Genomic DNA, 20,482 nt, shown 5'->3' with positions numbered 1-20,482 from the left:
TGTTGCTAGCAATGCTGCCAGTGTCTGCTCAGCAAGTTACACACAGGTTGGATGCACTTCTTAACCAGGGAAGGGTTTATTACTCACTCAGAAAGGGATGTACATTCTTACATGGAGGATTCATATACAACAAATCTCCCTCTAAGTATCATGCTGCTGCTTCCAGTCCTACACACACTGTAACTGACTTCCTGGTACAGCCCCTCCCCCAGCATGCATCAGGAGAAAGGGGTTAAGGGTCACAGTGACTCTGCATAAACATTACACCTCCTCTTTTTCTCGAAGAAAAAAATAAAACATAAAAAAAAAATATAACAAGAGAACAAATACACAACACATAAAATACTCAACACATAAAGAACAAGGCAAACAGGATCAGTTCAGCAAGTAGTATCTCCAGCTCAGGTCTGTGGCTCCTGCAGCACTTCAGGAGCTCTGTTTCTCCGTTTCCTGTGCCGTAAGATTTCAGTGCAGAGGAGTTTGATGTCTTTGGCGGGCAGACTTACGAAGTGGCCCAGCACTGGAAGGGATAGAGTCGGTCAAGGGTTCTGGAGATGTCAGTGGGTGTCCAACAGACCAATCAGTCTCTGCGACTCCAGGCACATGTCCGGACTCCTCAGGAATATGGTCACCAACCTTTTTTTAGGGGTTGGTTGTAAACTACGAATTACGAAAGGTGTCGTTGAACATAAACGCCATTCTCCAGGTGAACAAGGTACATTCTTCTTCCAAGACGTCCATCAATTAAGGCAGGAAGCCAATGAGGCAAAACTCTGTAATTCCAAATCCATACAAGATCACCGGCACGGAATCCAGGACGGCCTGGTGGAGGAGGTGTTGGTGACTGTTCCTGTGGACGGACTAAATCCAGTTTGGTGCGGAGATGCCTGCCAAACATAAGAAAAGCAGGGACAGCCCATTAGTAGCATGTTTTGTGTTTCGGTACATGGTCAAGAAGTCCAGCAGCTTCTCCTCTGACAGTCCGATATGGTCCAGAGTGGACAGTAAGTGCTTCTTAAATGTCTGCACAAACCGTTTTGCCAGCCCATTCGAGGCTGGGTGATAAGGAGCTGTTTTGTAGTGTTGGATGCTCAAGCCACTGAGGAAGGATTGAAACTTACGCAATGTAAATTGAGTTCCATTGTCCGAGACTATGGCTGTTGGCAAGCCATACTGAGCAAAGAGTTTCCTTAAGACTAGAATGGTAGAATCTGAGGTAGTAGAAGGCATTTGAAATACCTCCGGCCATTTTGAATGTGCATCTACCACGATAAAATACATTTTACCCTAGATTGGGCCAGCAAAATCAGGATAGAGTCTTGACCACGGGTCTGTCAGCCATGGCCAAGGTAGCAGGGTTCCTTTCTTTTCGCTGAGCTTGACAGCACAAGGACACATAATCTTCAATTGCTTTATCCATTTGTGGCCACCAAACATAGCTCCGGGCTCGCTGCTTCATGCGCACCACACCAGGATGGCCCTCATGCAGTATCCTTAGCATGGTCGGTTGCAAATACTGAGGTATAATCACTCTATTGCCCCACTGTTGGCAACAGCATTAGTCGCAAGCTCACATTTTCTGGTAAAGTACGGATGAAATTCACCTGGGACTTTCTCTGGCCATCCAGCCTGAACATATGAGAATATCTGAGGCAGGAAGGGATCTGTGGCTGTATATCTGGCAATTAGGGAGGTGGACATGCAGGACCATGGCCTATGTACTTCCACTATGTGTATGTCTCTAGGTGGGTGGTCTCCAATTGGCAATCTGGAAAATGCATCTGCATTGCCGTGGGCCTCGTGGGAGCGGTATCTGATAGAATAAGTATAAGTTCCCAAAAATAAAGCGTACCTTTGTAAGCGAGATGCGGTTGTTGTAGAAATTCCTTTCTGAGGATTCAGTATGGACAACAGAGGTTTGTGGTCAGTGATAAGTGTGAACTCCCGTCCATAGATGTACGTGTGAAATTTTTTTGTGGCCCATACAATGGCCAAAGCTTCCTTATCTGAGAGTAGTTTTGTTCTGCTGAGGTTAAAGACCTGGAGGCAAAAGAAATGGGGCGCTCCGTGCCATCTGGCATAACATGGAAAAGCACGGCACCCAGTCCATAAGGTGAGGCGTCACAAGCCAAGGTGACGTGTTTCTTTAAATTGTAGTGGGCCAGAACCTGAGAGTACAGAATGAGCTCTTTAGAAAGCTGAACAGCTTCTTTACATTTGTCTGTCCATATCCATTTATCTCTTGCATCCAGTAAGCAATGTAACGGGTAGAGCTGGTGTGCTAGGTTCGGCAAGAAACGGTGGTAATAATTTAGGAGGCCAAGGTAGGACCTGAGTTGTGTGACATTCTGGGGAGTAGGGGCATGGGTAAGGGCTTTAACCTTTTCTTCAGTAGTGTGTAACACATGTCGGTCCACAGTGTGGGCAAAAAATTCCAGTCGAGACTTGACAAATTCGCATTTTTAAAGATTGACACGTAAACCTTACCGTTGGAGTCTCTCTAGCACAGCTTCAGCATTCTGTGTTCTTCATCAGTGGGACCAATAATGAGCATGTCATCTAGTAGACATTGGGAAAAGGTATGCCTGGCAGGACCTCATCCATGATCCGCTGCTAGATGGCTGGAGCTGGGGCTATGCCAAAAACCATGCGGTTATATTGGAATAGTCCTTTATGGGTGTTAATGGTCAACAGATGGCGTGAATCTGGGTGTACTTGCAGTTGTAGGTAAGCTTTAAGTCTATTTTTGTATAGTTGCCTAGGCTATAAGAAGACCATGAAACTGAGCTGCAGCACAGTGGCCAAGACCATACAGCGGTTAAAACAGAACATGTTCCACTCAGAATAGGCCTCAACCATGTTTGACCAAAGAAGTTGAGTGCACATGCCCGTGTCATATCCAGAGGTTGTCTTTAGGAAATAGACGTGTGAGTGCTGGCAGCATTGCTGCAGAGGTTGAATGGGGTGGGGGGTCAGCCTGTCAGTGTTCAGACCATACGGCGTACACTGCATCAAATTTGTCTGAAGAAAGGAAGCCTCTTCTAAAGATGATGCACAAGAAAGCCCACAAACAATTTGCTGAAGACAAGCATACTAAGGACATGGGTTACTGGAACCATGTCCTGTGGTCTGATGAGACAAAGATAAACTTATTTGGTTCAGATGGTGTCAAGCGTGTGTAGTGGCAACCAGATGAGGAGTACAAATACAAGTGTGTCTTGCCTACAGTCAAGCATGGTGGTGGGAGTGTCATGGTCTGGGGCTGCATGAGTGCTGCCAGCACTGGGAAGCTACAGCTCATTGAGGGATCCATGAATGCCAAGATGTACTGTGACTTACTGAAGCAGAGCATGATCCCCTCCCTTCTTTGACTGGGCCGCAGGGCAGTATTCCAACATGGTAACAAATCCAAACACACATCCAAGATAACCACTGCCTTGCTATAGAAGCTGAGGGTAAAGGTGATGGACTGGCCAAGCATGTCCTAAACCCTATTGAGTATCTGTGGGGCATCCTCAAATGGAAGGTGGAGGAGCCCAAGGTCTCTAACCTCCACTAGCTCTGTGATGTTGTCACGGAGGCGTGGAAGAGGACTCCAGTGGCAACCTGTAAAGCTCTGGTGAACTCCATGCCCAAGAGGGTTAAGGCAGTGCTGAAAAATAATGATGGCCACACAAAATATTGACACCTTGGGCCCAATTTGGACATTTTCACTTAGGGATGTACTCACTTTTGTTGCCAGCAGTTTAGACATTAATGGCTGTGTGTTGAGTTATTTTGAGGGAACAGCAAATTTACACTGTTATACAAGCTGTACACTCACTACTTTACATTGTAGAAAAGTGTTATTTCTTCAATGTTGTCACATGAAAGGATATTATAAAATATTTACAAAAATGTGAGAGGTGTACTTACTTTTGTGAGATACTATGTATATATATATATATAGTATCTCACAAAAGTGAGTACACTTTAAAAAAAATATACACTTAAAAAAATGTATGTATATATATATATATATATATATATATATATATACACACACACACACATTATACATATATATATATATATATATATATATATATATATATATATATATATATATATATATGTGTGTGTATATATATATATATGTGTATATATATATATATATATATATATATATATACACATACTTTTTTTTTTTAGCTTTACCCATCAACAAACATTGGCAATGGGACACAACTTTACTTACCTTTACAACTGTAAATAGTTTACCCTCCTGTCATTCATCCAGCCACAACCTGGAGCTGCTGTACAAATATATACATTTTCCTTTATAACCTGCAAGTTAGGATAACTAAGTCACCACACTTGAAATAAAGCAAAGTCTTGCAGTTTCTCAATCGCCAGCCTTAATAATTCATTACCTCTCATTTCAGCCCCTGGCCCAAAGCTACGTTAAGGTCTTAATAAGGTAGAAGGCAATGATCCCCCTATACCAGCAAGAAATTCACAAGAGGCTTTGTACAATAAATGTTACAATACATTCCTCAAGCTCAAGAGAGCAACACACCAACTCTCAAATATTCTAGATTCCTAGAAATACAGATTAAAAGGAATTAACCATTCTAGTTTTAACCTTAGTGATTACCCTTGGTAATTACAAGGAGAAGTCATCACCTCCAACAAAAATGCTTTTAAAGGGAACCTATAATAGCTTTTGGTAATTTATATTTGATGTTGCTTGAAACACTTCGGATTATAGAAATTGATGTTTTTAAAAACTATTTATATACATTCTTGTAAGCACAGCCTGGTTTCTAACAAAAGATTTTTCTACAACGAACTGTGTTGGACAGGATCAGGAATGTCTGTGGGCATTCTGCTGTTTGTGCAATCTGATGTGCTACTAATAAAAATGATTTTACCGCAGAAACTGTTATATGTGCCTCAAGAAAGCAGGTACTGTTTGTGGGCAGAGTCTGGCTGCGCCCAAAGGTGTGCTCACCAATGCCCAGGAGCAGACAGTGGCAGACAGTGGCTTCGGTCATGTGACGAATCAAACATTATGGTAGTCCCTGACTGATGAGCCCATAGTGTGTAGACTAATATACAGAGTTCCCTTTTCAGAATTTTTTTTCTCAAGTCACTACACACTTGAATTGATGTATGTGTTGCATTCGGAGGGACATGCAGAGCTATTGCCTACTCCTCCAGTCCAGCGTACCTTTGTTACCTCGCTCCCAGTAACAGAATGGAGTCCCACCAAGCACACAGCGGGCCCCAATGCATGCTTGTTATCTTTTTCTTTCCCGTACCTAGCCCACTGTCCCCCCCCCCCCATAACTAGTAATCAGGCCTTAGATCTCGCAATGCTAGTTTGCTCGCAGTGACCGGAGGAGATGGACAGTTAGGGAGGGGGTCAGTACACTGACCCGCTCGCTACTAGAGGACCTGTTATCTAACCAGGTACCACGCCAAATAACTGGTTGCTGTAGCTGTTCTTCCTTTTGGATACTCATGGCAATTACCTCTTCTTATTAAAGCCTGTGTAATGGAGCAGCGCTAAATTATAATGCACCAATAAAATATTAAAAACCATATAAAAGTAAAAGTATTGTTTAGATAAATAACTCAAAGTGAAAATCCAGTGCAACATTAATAACAATAATAAAGTGCATTGTTCAAATGTGGAATAGTGAAACAAAATAATAGTCCAGTGCAAAAGTAATATATATCAAATTACAATAAAGCGCAGTCCTTCTTCCAAGATGAATGGTGAGTGATTACCAAACAAATCCTGGCATCAGCAATCATATACAGTGGTGTGAAAAAGTGTTTGCCCCCTTCCTCATTTCCTGTTCCTTTGCATGTTTGTCACACTTAAGTGTTTCGGAACATCAAACCAATTTAAACAATAGTCAAGGACAACACAAGTAAACACAAAATGCAATTTGTAAATGAAGGTGTTTATTATTAAAGGTGAAAAAAAATCCAAACCATCATGGCCCTGTGTGAAAAAGTGATTGCCCCCCTTGTTAAAACATACTATAACTGTGGTTGTCCACACCTGAGTTCAATTTCTCTAGCCACACCCAGGCCTGATTATTGCCACACCTGTTCACAATCAAGGCATCACTTAAATAGGAGCTGCTTGACACAGTAAGGTCCACCAGAAGATCCTTAAAAGCTACACATCATGCCGAGACCCAAAGAAATTCAGGAACAATTGAGAAAGAAAGTAATTGAGATCTATCAGTCTGGAAAGGGTTATAAAGCCATTTCCAAAGCTTTGGGAATCCAGCGAACCACAGTGAGAGCCATTATCCACAAATGGCGAAGACATGGAACAGTGGTGAACCTTCCCAGGAGTGGCCGGCCGCCCAAAATTACCCCAAGAGCGCAGCGACTACTCATCCAAGAGGTCACAAAAGACCCCACAACAATGTCCAAGGAACTGCAGGCCTCACTTGCCTCAGTTAAGGTCAGCGTTCATGCCTCCACCATCAGGAAAAGACTGGGCAAAAATGGCCTGCATGGCAGAGTTCCAAGGAGAAAACCACTGCTGAGCAAAAAGAACATCAAAGCTCGTTTAAATTTCTCCACAACACATCTTGATGATCCCCCAAGACTTTTGGGACAACATTCTGTGGACCGATGAGACAAAAGTGGAACTCTTTGGAAGGTGTGTGTCCAAGTATATCTGGCGTAGAAGGAACACTGCATTTCATAAAAAGAACATTATACCAACAGTAAAATATGGTGGTGGTAGTGTGATGGTCTGGGGCTGTTTTGCTGCTTCAGGACCTGGAAGACTTGCCGTGATAAAAGGAACTATGAATTCTGCTGTCTACCAAGAGATCCTGAAGGAGAATGTCCGACCATCTGTTCGTGTACTCAAGCTGAAACGAACTTGGGTTCTGCAGCAGGACAATGATCCTAAACACACCAGCAAGTCCACCACCGAATGGCTGAAGAAAAACAAAATGAAGACTTTGGAGTGGCCTAGCCAAAGTCCTGACCTGAATCCTATTGAGATGTTGTGGTATGACCTTAAAAAGGCCGTTCATGCTCGAAAACCCTCTAATGTAACTGAATTAGGACAATTCTGCAAAGATGAGTGGGCCAAAATTCCTCCAGGACGCTGTAAAAGCCTCATTGCACGTTATCGCAAACGCTTGGTTGCAGTTGTTGCTGCTAAGGGTGGCCCAACCAGTTATTAGGTTTAGGGGGCAATCACTTTTTCACACAGGGCCATGATGGTTTGGATTTTTTTTCACCTTTAATAATAAACACCTTCATTTACAAATTGCATTTTGTGTTTACTTGTGTTGTCCTTGACTATTGTTTAAATTGGTTTGATGTTCCGAAACACTTAAGTGTGACAAACATGCAAAGGAACAGGAAATGAGGAAGGGGGCAAACACTTTTTCACACCACTGTATTAGTGCTGAATCCCAAAGAGGGCACAAATCCGCCACCATGTGCAATGGCTGCTCACCTCAGATCGAAGAAAAACACACATCAAACTGTCAAAGCAATCTCCATACGTTGTCATCCGTCAATGGTTATCGCACATGTAATAAGGAAAACATCACCTCATGGCGTAGTATAAAGCAATGGTTTATTTAAAACAAAGGTAGACTGTGGTATATGGTACCAGATGGATCCCTCTGTGTCCAGTGCTGTAACAGGGTATGGAAAGAGTGAGATGCGAGGAAATGTTCGTCCCCCTCGAGGCCTTGAGGGATGCCAAGTTTATGTGCATGTAAAGGCAGGCTTCACAATATTTTTGACAATATAGTGTACTTTTGGTCGATAGCATTATGATGGTCAACATTCTTTCCCTTACTGGGATATTGCTGTAATGCCCCGTACACATGACCGGAAATTCCACCAGCAAAAGTCCGATGTGAGCTTTTGGTCAGAAATTCTGACCGTGTGTATGCTCCATCGGACTTTTTCTGGCGGAATTCCCGCCAGCAAAATATTGAGAGCAGGTTCTCAATTTTTCGGTCAGAAAAAGTTCAAATTCCGATCGTCTGTACCAATTCGGACATGCAAAATTCCTACTCATGGTCGGAAACAATTTGACGCATGCTCTGAAGCATTAAACTTAATTTTCTCGGCTCGTTGTAGTGTTGTACGTCACCGCGTTCTTAACGGTCGAAAGTTCAGAGAACTTTTATGTGACCATGTGCATATGTCTGGGCTGGCTTAGCCCTTCCTCCTCTGGGCTGGCCACTCAGCTGACGGCTAATTGCCAGCTCTCTTATCTCTCTTCAGTTACCAGCTGTTCCCGATGATGCTCGTCTAGCCTGCCTATATAAAGTCTTCCAGCTCATTTCTCCTTTGCCTTCACGTTTGGTCACATCACTAGGAACCATCTCCTGCTGTTGTTTCAAGACTGGCTTGCTACATCCCTCCTGGCTTCCATCCTGCTTGCAGCTGCTCTCCGTGGATCTCTGACGTCTGGACTGGCTGATTACCCGATCTGGTTTATGAACTTTGGAATGGCTGACTACCCGATCTGGCTACTGGACTCTGGCTTGCTTGACTACGCTTTTTCCTATTTATCTTTTTATTTTTATTAATAAACAAGTGTGATTAGATTGCACTTCTGTCTCTGTCTGTTTCATGGTTTCTGACAGTACGTGAAGGCCATGAATTCAGAAGATACAGTCAATCCACTTGTTGGTAATATTTTTTCCAGATTGGATGAGCAAGATCACCGCATGGATCAGTTTGCCTTGGCGTTACAAATGCTCCTGAATCACACGGCTCACCTGGAATCCCCCAGGGTGGCTGCTCTGGTACAACCTGAGTCGCAGGCCATCCCTGCTGCTGCGCCAGTCTCTGTGCAGGCACCCGCCTCAAGTTTTACCTCTATAAGAGGTATGTCTGGTTCTGCTCCGCTTCCCCAGCGATTTGGGGGCGATCCAGTTCGATGCAGAGGGTTTCTCAATCAGGTTGAGATATAATTCGAAATGCTGTCCCAGGCGTTTCCCACGGACAGAAGCAAAGTAGGTTTCATGATATCTTTGCTTTCTGAGAGAGCCTTGGCCTGGGTTAACCCTCTATGGGAGACGAAAAAATGTGTTGTCTTGAGTTACCCTCAGTTTGTGGCCTCCTTTAAAAGGGTTTTTGATGTTCCCGCACACTCCGCTTCTGCTGCCAAGTGCCTCATGTCCATCAAACAGAGTACAAGAACTGTTGCCGACTACGTCATTGAATTCCGTACTCTGGCAGCAGAGGTTGTTTGGAACAATGAGACCCTCGTGGCTGCTTTTTCTCATGGTCTCTCGGATTCCATCAAGGATGTGATAGCAGCACCAGATATACCCACTGAGCTGGAGAACTTGATCTCGTTTGCCATCCTCATTGACTCCAGACTCAGAGAAAGACTTTCTCTTAAGGAGCGCTTGTGGAAGCCTCCTGTACGTTTGCCTCTAAGCTTTGTAGTCCCACCCTTGCCTCCCTCACCTCCCATGCCTCTTGGTACCAAGTTGGTCAGTGAAGATGAACCCATGCACCTGGGCTTCACGTGTCTCTCTGCGGATGAGAGAGCCTTTAGGAGGAGGGAGAGATTGTGCCTTTATTGTGGCCCTGGTTTTGGTCACTCTTTCTTGGGCTGAATCGTCCATCGAGATACAGGCTCTAATTGACTCTGGGGCTGCAGGCCTGTTCATTGATGCTGCATTTGTTTTGCAGCACTCGATTCCGCTGCAGCTGCGTGACACTCCACTTGCCATTGAGGCTCTTGACGGTAGACCTTTACAGCCTGCCCATGTGACTCATGAGATGGTTCCGTTGTCCATGGCCGTAGGGGCTCTTCACTATGAGAAAATCCAATTCCAAGTTATTTCCTCACCCAGATTTCCGCTGGTTGTTGGTTATCCTTGGTTACAGAGGCACAACCCCTCTTTTGATTGGCTCCGTGCTGAGGTTCTCTCCTGGTCACCACAATGCAGTGAGACATGCTTCCTGAAGGTATCCAAGGTCCTGTGCAACGCTTCACTCCCCTCCCTGCTGGAGGAGTACCGTGATTTTGGCGATGTCTTTGATAAAGGTGAAGCCGGTAGTTTGCCTCCACACCGCCCTTATGATTGCGCAATTGACCTTCAACCTACCTCCTCGTGGCCGGGTTTACCCTTTGTCGGTCTTGGAGGATAAGGCCATGGAGGAGTATGTTGCTGACGCACTTTCTCGAGTTTTCATCCGCAAATCCTCGTCTCCTGCTGGTGCTGGTTTCTTCTTTGTGAAAAAGAAGAGCAGTGAACTTGTATAGATTATAGGGGTCTTAATCGTGTCACGATTAAGATTGCCTACCCGATAGACATGTGCATTCGTTTTCGTCCGAATGCATTTTCGTCCGAATTTCAGCTATTTTCGTTTTAGTTTTGACAAACGATAACGAAAGCACAAAATCCGAAAAACGAAAGGTCCGACATAAATAAATGCTTTATTTTCGTTTTCATTGTTACAACAGTTCGATATAGAATAGGAGATTCGACATGACTCTGACGATAACAATCTGTCTATAGAACCTGTGGTCGAATGTGCTTAACCTTACCTCTATTAGTCCAAGATTATATAGAGAAAATATTCGACAGAGAAAAAAGATTTGACAGAGAGAAAAGATTCTGCAAGTTACTGTCCTAAAAAGTGTTTGGGGACCCGGGTCCTGCCCCAGGGGACATGTATCAATGCAAAAAAAAGTTTTAAAAACGGCCGTTTTTTCGGGAGCAGTGATTTTAATAATGATTAAAGTGAAACAATAAAAGTGTAATATTCCTTTAAATTTCGTAGGGGGGGGTTGTCTATAGTATGCCTGTGAAGGGGCGCATGTTTCCCGTGCTTAGAATTGTCCCTGCACAAAGTGTCATTTATGCAGGAAAAAAAGTCCTTTAAAATCACTCGCAGCTGTTATGAATTGTCGGCTCCCGTAATACAGAGAACACTCATTGAAAGTCATTGATAAAAAAATAAATAAATAAATTTAAAAAAAAGCGTGGGGGTCCCCCAAATTCAATTTCCAGGCCCTTCAGGTCTGGTATGGATATTAAGGGGAACCCTGCCTCAAATTTAAGAAAAAATTTGACGTGGGGTTCCCCCTAAATATCCATAACCAGACCCTTCAGGTCTGGTATGGATATTAAGGGGAACCCCGCATCAAATTTAAAAAAAATTTGACATGGGGTTCCCCCTAAAAATCCATACCAGACCCTTTATCCGAGCACGCAACCTGGCAGGCCGCAGGAAAAGAGGGGGGGACGAGAGAGCGGCCCCCCTCCCTCCTGAACCGTACCAGGCCACATGCCCTCAACATTGGGAGGATGCTTTGGGGGTCCGTGACCCCTCAAAGCACCTTGTCCCCATGTTGATGAGGACAAGGGCCTCATCCCCACAACCCTGGCCGGTGGTTGTGGAGGTCTGCGGGCGGGGGGCTTATCAGAATCTGGAAGCCCCCTTTAACAAGGGGACCCCCAGATCCCGGCCCCCCCCCCCTGTTTGAAATGGTAAGGGGGTACAAAAGTACCCCTACCATTTCACAAAGAAAGTGTAAAAAATGGTTAAATAAAACAAACACACTTTTGAAAAATTCCTTTATTAAAAATAAAAAAAAGATTCCAGCGGCGGTAATCCACTCTTGCTATCCAGCGACGGACGGTCAGCTCTCCATCGATGTCTAATGTCATCCAGCGCAGCGCAGCATCCTTCTTCTGTCTCCGTGGAGGAGACACTACAGACATTCCGGCGGCTTGACGTTTCTTATATAGGGTGGGCGGGGCCACCCGTCACCTGACCCCGCCCCCCTCTGACGCAAGGGGAAACCCGGGGTTCCCTGTGACGTAGGGGTGACCCGCACCCCTCTGATGTAACACAGGCAGGTTTCCGTTACATCAGAGGGGGGCGGGGTCACCCATACGTCACGGGGAACCCCGGGTTTCCCCTTGCGTCAGAGGGGGGCGGGGTCAGGTGACGGGTGGCCCCGCCCTCCGTATATAAGAAACGTCAGCGCCGGAATGCCTCCAGTGTCTCCGTGGAGGAGACAGAAGAAGGATGCTGCGCTGCGCTGGATGACATTAGACATCGATGGAGAGCTGACCGTCCGTCGCTGGATAGCAAGAGTGGATTACCGCCGCTGGAATCTTTTTTTATTTTTAATAAAGGAATTTTTAAAAAGTGTGTTTGTTTTATTTAAACATTTTTTACACTTTCTTTGTGAAATGGTAGGGGTACTTTTGTACCCCCTTACCATTTCAAACAGGGGGGGGGCCGGGATCTGGGGGTCCCCTTGTTAAAGGGGGCTTCCAGATTCTGATAAGCCCCCCGCCCGCAGACCTCCACAACCACCGGCCAGGGTTGTGGGGATGAGGCCCTTGTCCTCATCAACATGGAGACAAGGTGCTTTGAGGGGTCACGGACCCCCAAAGCATCCTCCCAATGTTGAGGGCATGTGGCCTGGTACGGTTCAGGAGGGAGGGGGGGCCGCTTTCTCGTCCCCCCCTCTTTTCCTGCGGCCTGCCAGGTTGCGTGCTCGGATAAAGGGTCTGGTATGGATTTTTAGGGGGAACCCCACGTCAATTTTTTTTTAAATTTGACGCGGGGTTCCCCTTAATATCCATACCAGACCTGAAGGGTCTGGTTATGGATATTTAGGGGGAACCCCACGTCAAATTTTTTCTTAAATTTGAGGCAGGGTTCTCCTTAATATCCATACCAGACCTGAAGGGCCTGGTAATTGAATTTGGGGGACCCCCACGCTTTTTTTTTAATTTATTTATTTATTTATTTTTTTATCAATGACTTTCAATGAGTGTTCTCTGTATTACGGGAGCCGACAATTCATTATAGCTGCGAGTGATTTTAAAGGACTTTTTTTCCTGCATAAATGACACTTTGTGCAGGGACAATTCTAAGCACGGGAAACATGCGCCCCTTCACAGGCATACTATAGACAACCCCCCCCTACGAAATTTAAAGGAATATTACACTTTTATTGTTTCACTTTAATCATTATTAAAATCACTGCTCCCGAAAAAACTGCCGTTTTTAAAACTTTTTTTTGCATTGATCCATGTCCCCTGGGGCAGGACCCGGGTCCCCAAACACTTTTTAGGACAGTAACTTGCAAATTAGCCTTTAAAATTAGCACTTTAGATTTTGAACGTTGGAGTCCCATAGACTTTAATAGGGTTCTAAAGTATGCTATATAGTTAGCTCCGTCGAATCTTCTTTATACATTCGACAGACACCATAAGCCTTCCAAGACAGATTCGACCGTAATTCATGTGGATTTTCGGACGAATGCAATTTTTGAACGAAAAACGAAATAAATAAAAACGAATTTCGGGAGTAACTAAATAAATTAAGTTTTCAGACGAAAACGAAATTCCGAAACGAAATATTTTACTCTGCACATGTCTACTACCCGATTCCATTGATTACTGAGCTATTTGACCGCCTCAAGGGAGCAACGGTTTTCACGAAGCTTGACCTGAGAGGGGCATACAATCTCGTGCGCATTACTGAGGGCGACGAGTGGAAAACTGTGTTTAATACCAGAACAGGCCATTATGAATACCTGGTAATGCCTTTTGGCCTTTGTAACGCCCTGGCAGTTTTCCAGGAATTTATTAACGATGTCCTCCGAGATTTGTTGCAGTTGTGTGTGGTGGTCTATCTCGATGATATACTCATATTTTCCAAGTCCCTGGAGAGCCACCACACAGATGTCTGTCTTGTACTTCAGAAACGAAGAGAGAACAATCTCTATTGTAAACTGGAGAAGTGCGAGTTCCATCGTGAACAGGTTACATTCCTGGGCTATGTCATTTCCACTGCTGGTTTTTCAATGGACCCAGAGAAACTTTCGGCAGTCCTACAGTGGCCTCGACCCGTGGGTTTATGTCCTCTGCAGCGTTTCCTGGGCTTTGCCAATTACTATCAGAAATTTATTCGTAACTTCTCGTTTCTGGTCAAGCCTCTGACTGATATGACCAGAAAGAACGGTAACCCACAGAGTTGGTCTCCGGAGTCCATTAAGGCCTTTGAGACTTTCAAGGCTGCCTTTGTTTCTGCTCCCGTGTTGGCACATCCTGATCCTACGTAGCCTTTTATCCTAGAAGTTGATGCTTCTGAGACTGGAGTTGGCACCCTTCTGTCTCAACGTCCTAACTCTGAGAGCGCTATGCATCCGTGTGGCTACTTTTCCAAGAAATTGTCACCTGCTGAGTGCAATTTTGGGGTTTGTTGACAGAGAGCTGTTGGCGATCATTTTAGTCCTGAAAGAATGGAGACATCTCCTTGAAGGTACCACTGTGTCCGTTCTTATTCTTACTGACCATAAGAATCTTACATTCTTGTCTGAGGCTAAGCGACTCTCTCCCAGAAGGGTGCAATGGGCTCTTTTCTTGTCGAGCTTTATTTACATTGTCTCATTCTTACCCGGTACTAAGAATGTAAGGGCGGATGCCTTGTCACAACAATTTTCCTCCACTTCCAAGTCGGAGTCGGTTCCGGTTCCTATGATTCCTCCTGATTGTATCTTAGCTACGGTTCCCAACCAGTCTTACTTCTCCTTTGGGGGACAAAATTCTTGCTGCTCAGGTCCATGCTCCTCCTGATAAACCTTGTGACCGCTGCTTTGTCCCAGAGAGTCTCCGTACTGCAGTCCTCTTGACTTATCATTCTCCCAAGGCAGCTGGCCATCCTGGGAAGAATCAACTCATTTGGGCCATCTCCCAACAATTCTGGTGGCCTAGTCTACGGGCTGATGTCACTGCTTTCGTAGGTGCCTGTCCTGTGTGTGTTCAGAGTAAGACTCCACGACACCTTCCAGTGGGCCTCCTACAACCCATACCCAATGGAGAGAGGCCCTGGACTCACCTGTCTATGGATTTCATTGTGGAATTGCTTATGGTGGTGAACCGGTTCTCAAAGATGTGTCATTGTATTCCACTTAAGAAGTTACCCACCTCTAAGGAACTGGCTTCCATTTTTGCTCGGGAGATCTTTCGCTTACATGGGCTACCCAAGGTGATTGTCTCGGATAGGGACAGTCAGTTTGTCTCCCGGTTCTGGCGAGCCTTTTGTGCATAGTTGGGAATCCAGCTTGCGTTCTCTTCTGCTTATCACTCGCAGTCTAATGGGGCCGCAGAACGAGCCAATCAGTCCTTGGAGCAATTCCTACGTTGCTATATTTCTGACCGTCATAACAACTGGTTTGACCTATTACCTTGGGCAGAGTTTGCTCACAACAGTGCCTTGAATTCTGCCTCCCGATTGTCTCCATTTATGGCGAATTATGGTTTCCAACCTTCCATGTTGCCTGACTCGTTTGTTCCGCAGAGTATTCCTGCGTTAGAAGAGCATCTCCGTGGTCTTCATTCCACTTGGGTACAAGTCCAGGAGGCTTTGCGTCATGCTAATGATAGGTACAGACTCCATACTGACCGCAGACGCCTGCCAGCGCCTTCCTACCAGGTTGGGGACAGGGTCTGGCTGTCATCTCGCAACCTCCGGCTTTGTGTTCCCTCACTGAAGTTTGCACCTTGGTTTATTGGGCCTTTCCGTATCCTTTGCAGGATTAACCCAGTAGCTTACTCGTTGGAACTTCCTCCTAGTATGCGCATCTCAAATGTGTTTCATGTCTCCGTATTGAAACCATTGGTCTGTAACCGATTTACCACCTTTGTGCCACGTCCTCACCCTATTCAGGTTGAGAACCATGAGGAGCATTAGGTACAATCCATTGTTGACTCCCGTAGGTTCCGTGGGCGCATACAGTACCTGGTGCATTGGAAGGGGTACGGTCCGGAGGAGCGCTCCTGGGTTTCATCCTCTGACGTACATGCCCCTGTCCTCCTCCGCAAGTTCCATAGACGGTTTCCCCTCAAGCCCGGTGGCCCTCCGAGGGAGAGGGGTCATTGGGGGGGGGGGGGGTACTGTCAGGGCTGGCTTAGCCCTTCCTCCTCTGGGCTGCCGCTCAGCTGTTGGCTAATTGCCAGCTCTCTTCTCTCTCTTCAGGTACCAGCTGTTCCCGATGATGCTCGTCTGGCCTGCCTATATACAGTCTTCCAGCTCATTTCACCTTTGCCTTCACGTTTGGTCACATCACTAGGAACCATCTCCTGCTGTTGTTTCAAGACTGGCTTGCTACATCCCTCCTGGCTTCCATCCTGCTTGCATTTGCTCTCCGTGGATCCCTGACTTCTGGACTGGCTGATTACCCGATCTGGTTTATGAACTTTGGACTGGCTGACTACCCGATCTGGCTACTGGACTCTGGCTTGCTTGACTACGATTTTTCCTATTTATCTTTTTATTTTTATTAATAAACAAGTGTGATTAAATTTCACTTCTGTCTCTGTCTGTTTCATGGTTCCTGACAGTATGCAAGCCAAACTTGAGTGGAATTCCGTATTCCGAATTCCATCCAAGATTTTTCCGACAGAAAATATGCTCGTGTGTACAGGGCATTAGAAGCTGACGGCATCGATGCATGTGCAGCTGATGGCTCATTCCCAGCATCCTGGCTGTGCTGAGGTGTGCAGAGCACCTTGCTGTGATTACATCATCATCTGTCTCTAGCAAGGCATGTGATCTCGCAATTCCTGTTTCTTCCTCATAAACCTCCAGGTAACTAGCCACTTAATCACGCATGCTCAAGATTTCTCTCTGCGAGGGCAGAGGTAGCAGTGAGTTAAGCAAAAAAAATAAAAATAGAGTCCTGGCTTCAGTAGTAGGGAGTGAAAAGGGCCAAGGACAAAAATAACTAATTATTTAATTATTTTAATAATGTTATATTGATTATTTAGTATGGAAATGCTTGTCTTTGTGAAGGAGGTTCTGTGTTTTTATAGGGTGCCTGGTTTATTTCTGCCTTAACAAGCATATTTTTAATCTGGCGATAGGATAACAGGTCAACATACACAGGTCAGGATGCAGAAATCCTTGCAAAAAAGTAGCAACAACATTTTCCCAGGTACTCCTGAGTAAAGGTTTTTTTTGTAATGAACAGTCTGTAACATGGCTCTGGGTAATGTTGGAGACACACTTTCAGCCTGCAGTATTCAATTAGGCCGGCAGATGATGCAGCACAGTAGGAAAAAAATGTTGGCTTTAAGCCAGTCACAAGGTCAAAAGACCAGCAGCTTCCAAGGCAGGGTAATCGGGAACCAGATCCCTCCAGTATATAGGATGAATATCCTAAACTGTACCCTGTAGGCCAGACTTAAAGCTGAGAGAAAAGCCAACTAATTAAATGTAAAGCTGTAGCTGTGATAATAAGAATTTCTGTGAAATACAGTGTGCTAGGAAATGTCATAACTTGCATCACAATGATTGATGAATATTTTATTTCCAAAGCAGCGGATCCTCTTAAAATGAACAAAAATAATGACAATCATTGACCTGCTAACCCCATTTCAGCTGCATGTTCATTCAATTAACTTTGAATTGAAGTGGGTCTATAATGTTTACATAATGCTAAAAAAAAGAGTAATAGTGGAGCTGGAATTCTTGTTTGGAGAAAATTCTGCTAGAGATTTCCTTCAGTGGTTCACCACTTATCTGGGGGCTTAGGTACTTGGCCACATGATCTCTGTAGAAAGGGACAGTCAAAGTTCAGATTTGCTGTCCTTCTGGGAAGAACAAGTCTTAGGCCGCGTACACACGCGGGGACTGTTCGCCCAACTTTGTCCGTCAAACAGTTTCAGCAAACAGTCCGCTCAAAATTAGCATGGACGGACATGGCCACACACGACGAACGAACAGTTTGCTGAAACCGTGCGCGGCACATACGACGGGACGAAAAATACGACGTCCTATACACTGCATTATAACTTTCGGCGTGTAAATCCTTTCTGAGCATGCGCGGAACTTAGTTTGACGAACAAGCCTACACACGAGGGGACTGTTCGCTGAAACAAAGTTTCAGCGGACAGTTTTTCGGAATTTCCGAAAAACCTTGTTCAGCGGACTGTTCGCTGAAACTGTCCGCTGAAAGCCCACACACGGGCGGACTGTCCGCCGAAACACTGTTCAGCGGACAAAGTTGGCCGAACAGTCCCCGCGTGTGTACGCGGCCTTAGTGTTAGGCCGTATTCACACCTAAGCCCTTGTACACAAGGTCGGACATTCCGACAACCAAATCCGTCGGATTTTGTCCGACGGATTTTGTCCGAAACTGTTGCATACACACAGTCAGACAAAGTTGTCAGAAAATCCGATCGTACTTAACGTGATGATGTTATTTAGTTGGGACGGGACTACGTTCAGGCTAGTAGCCAGTAGCTTTGGTCTAGGAATTTGATCTGAGCATGCGTGGCACTTTGTCCGATCGGAATTCTCTACACATGATCGGACAAAGTCCGATCGGATCATGCTGTCGGAAAATTTTATAGCCCAGCTGGAAAACTTGGTCCGTCGGATACTCCGACTGAAACAGTCCGATGGAGCCTACACACTGTCAGATTATCCGACAACACGGTCCTATCGGACATTGTCCATCGGAATGTCCGACCGTGTGTACAAGGGCTAAGAGATCCAGGAATGTGAGCAGAAATGCATGTGTCTTCCTGCGTTTCTGGAAACACATGGAAAAGCCTCAAAATTGACATTGTGTTTCTGGTGACATTATTTCATGATGGCACTCAAAACATGCATAGTAGCCCCGTGTTTTGTCATGCAACAAAATGTGCTTGGCTCAGTGCCAAAAACTACTATAACATGTTTGTTGCGTGTAGGGCAGCTCGTTCAAGTGAATGGGCTGCCCTTTGCTGTTGTGTGACAAATGTGCGTCATATCATATTGCTCATGTGTGAATGCAGCTTTAAAATTACCCTGTGCCAAGCTTTGCACCTTAAAATATTGACATAATATGAATAAGCAGTGAAAGCATTTTAACCACTTGCCTGTTGGGCACGTTTACCCCTGAAAGGGTTAATTCTGCCCGGTTTCTATGAATGACCAGTGGATTCCTCTACAGAGCTCTGGGAACAAACAATGAAAAAGACGCAAAGATGGTTTCAAATAGGGATGAGCCGAACACCCCCCTGTTCGGTTCGCACCAGAACCTGCGAACAGACCTAAACTTCGTGTGAACTTTAGAACCCTATTAAAGTCTATGGGACTCGAACGTTCACAATCTAAAGTGCTCGTTTTAAAGGGTAATATGCAGGTTACTGTCCTAAAAAGTGTTTGGGGACCCGGGTCCTGCCCCAGGGGACATGGATCAATGCAAAAAAAAGTTTTAAAAACGGCCGTTTTTTCAGGAGCAGTGATTTTAATAATGATTAAAGTGAAACAATAAAAGTGTAATATTCCTTTAAATTTCGTAGCTGGGGGGTATCTATAGTATGCCTGTGAATGGGGCGCATGTTTCTGGTGCTTAGAACTGTCCCTGCACAAAGTGTCATTTGTGCAGGAAAAAAAGTCTTTTAAAATCACTTGCGGCTATTGTCGGGTCCCGTAATACAGAGAACACTCAATGAGTGTTCTCTGCATTAGCCGACAATTCATTCATTCATTGATTAAAAAAAAAAAAAAGCGTGGGGGTTCCCCTAAATTCAATTACCAGGCCCTTCAGTTCTGACATGGATATTAAGGGGAACCCCGTGTCAAATTAAAAAAAAAAATTGACGTGGGGGTCCCCCTAAATATCCATAACCAGACCCTTCAGGTCTGATATGGATATTAAGGGGAACCCTGCATCAAATTAAAAAAAAATTGACGTGGGGGTCCCCCTAAAAATCCATATCAGACCCTTTATCCGAGCATGCAACCTGGCAGGCCGCAGGAAAAGAGGGGGGGACGAGAGAGCGCCCCCCCTCCCTCCTGAACCGTACCAGGCCACATACCCTCAACATTGGGAGGATGCTTTGGGGGTCTGTGACCCCTCAAAGCACCTTGTCCCCATGTTGATGAGGACAAGGGCCTCATCCTCACAACCCTGGCCATTGGTTGTGAGGGTCTGCGGGCGGGGGGTTTATCAGAATCTGGAAGCCCCCTTTAACAAGGGGACCCCCAGATCCCGCCCCCCCCCTGTTTGAAATGGTAAGGGGGTACAAAAGTACCCCTACCATTTCACAAAGAAAGTGTCAAAATGGTTAAATAAGACAAACACACTTTTGAAAAATTCCTTTATTAAAAATAAAAAAAATAAAAAAAAGATTCCATCGGTGCTAATCCACTCTTGCTATCCAGCGACGGGTCTCCAGGGTCCAGCGATGGATGATCATATCCAGCGACGGGGGATCTCTCAGTCCAGCGCTGTCCATACATCCTTCTTCTGTCTCCACTCCGGAGACACTGCAGAGATCCCAGCGCTGACATTTCTTATATTAGGAGGGCGGGGCCACCCGTCACCTGACCCCGCCCCTCTGACGCTGGAGAGGGAAGCCAGGGGTTCCCCAGTGACGTGTGAGTGACCCCGCCCCCTCTGATGTAACGGAAACCTGCGTTACATCAGAGGGGGCGGGGTCACCCACAC

Source organism: Lithobates pipiens, unplaced genomic scaffold (assembly GCF_037356315.1).
Source record: "Lithobates pipiens isolate NorthernLeopardFrog02 unplaced genomic scaffold, aLitPip1_a1.2 Scaffold_1, whole genome shotgun sequence".
NCBI lineage: Eukaryota > Metazoa > Chordata > Amphibia > Anura > Ranidae > Lithobates > Lithobates pipiens.
This window is presented reverse-complemented; position numbering follows the sequence as displayed.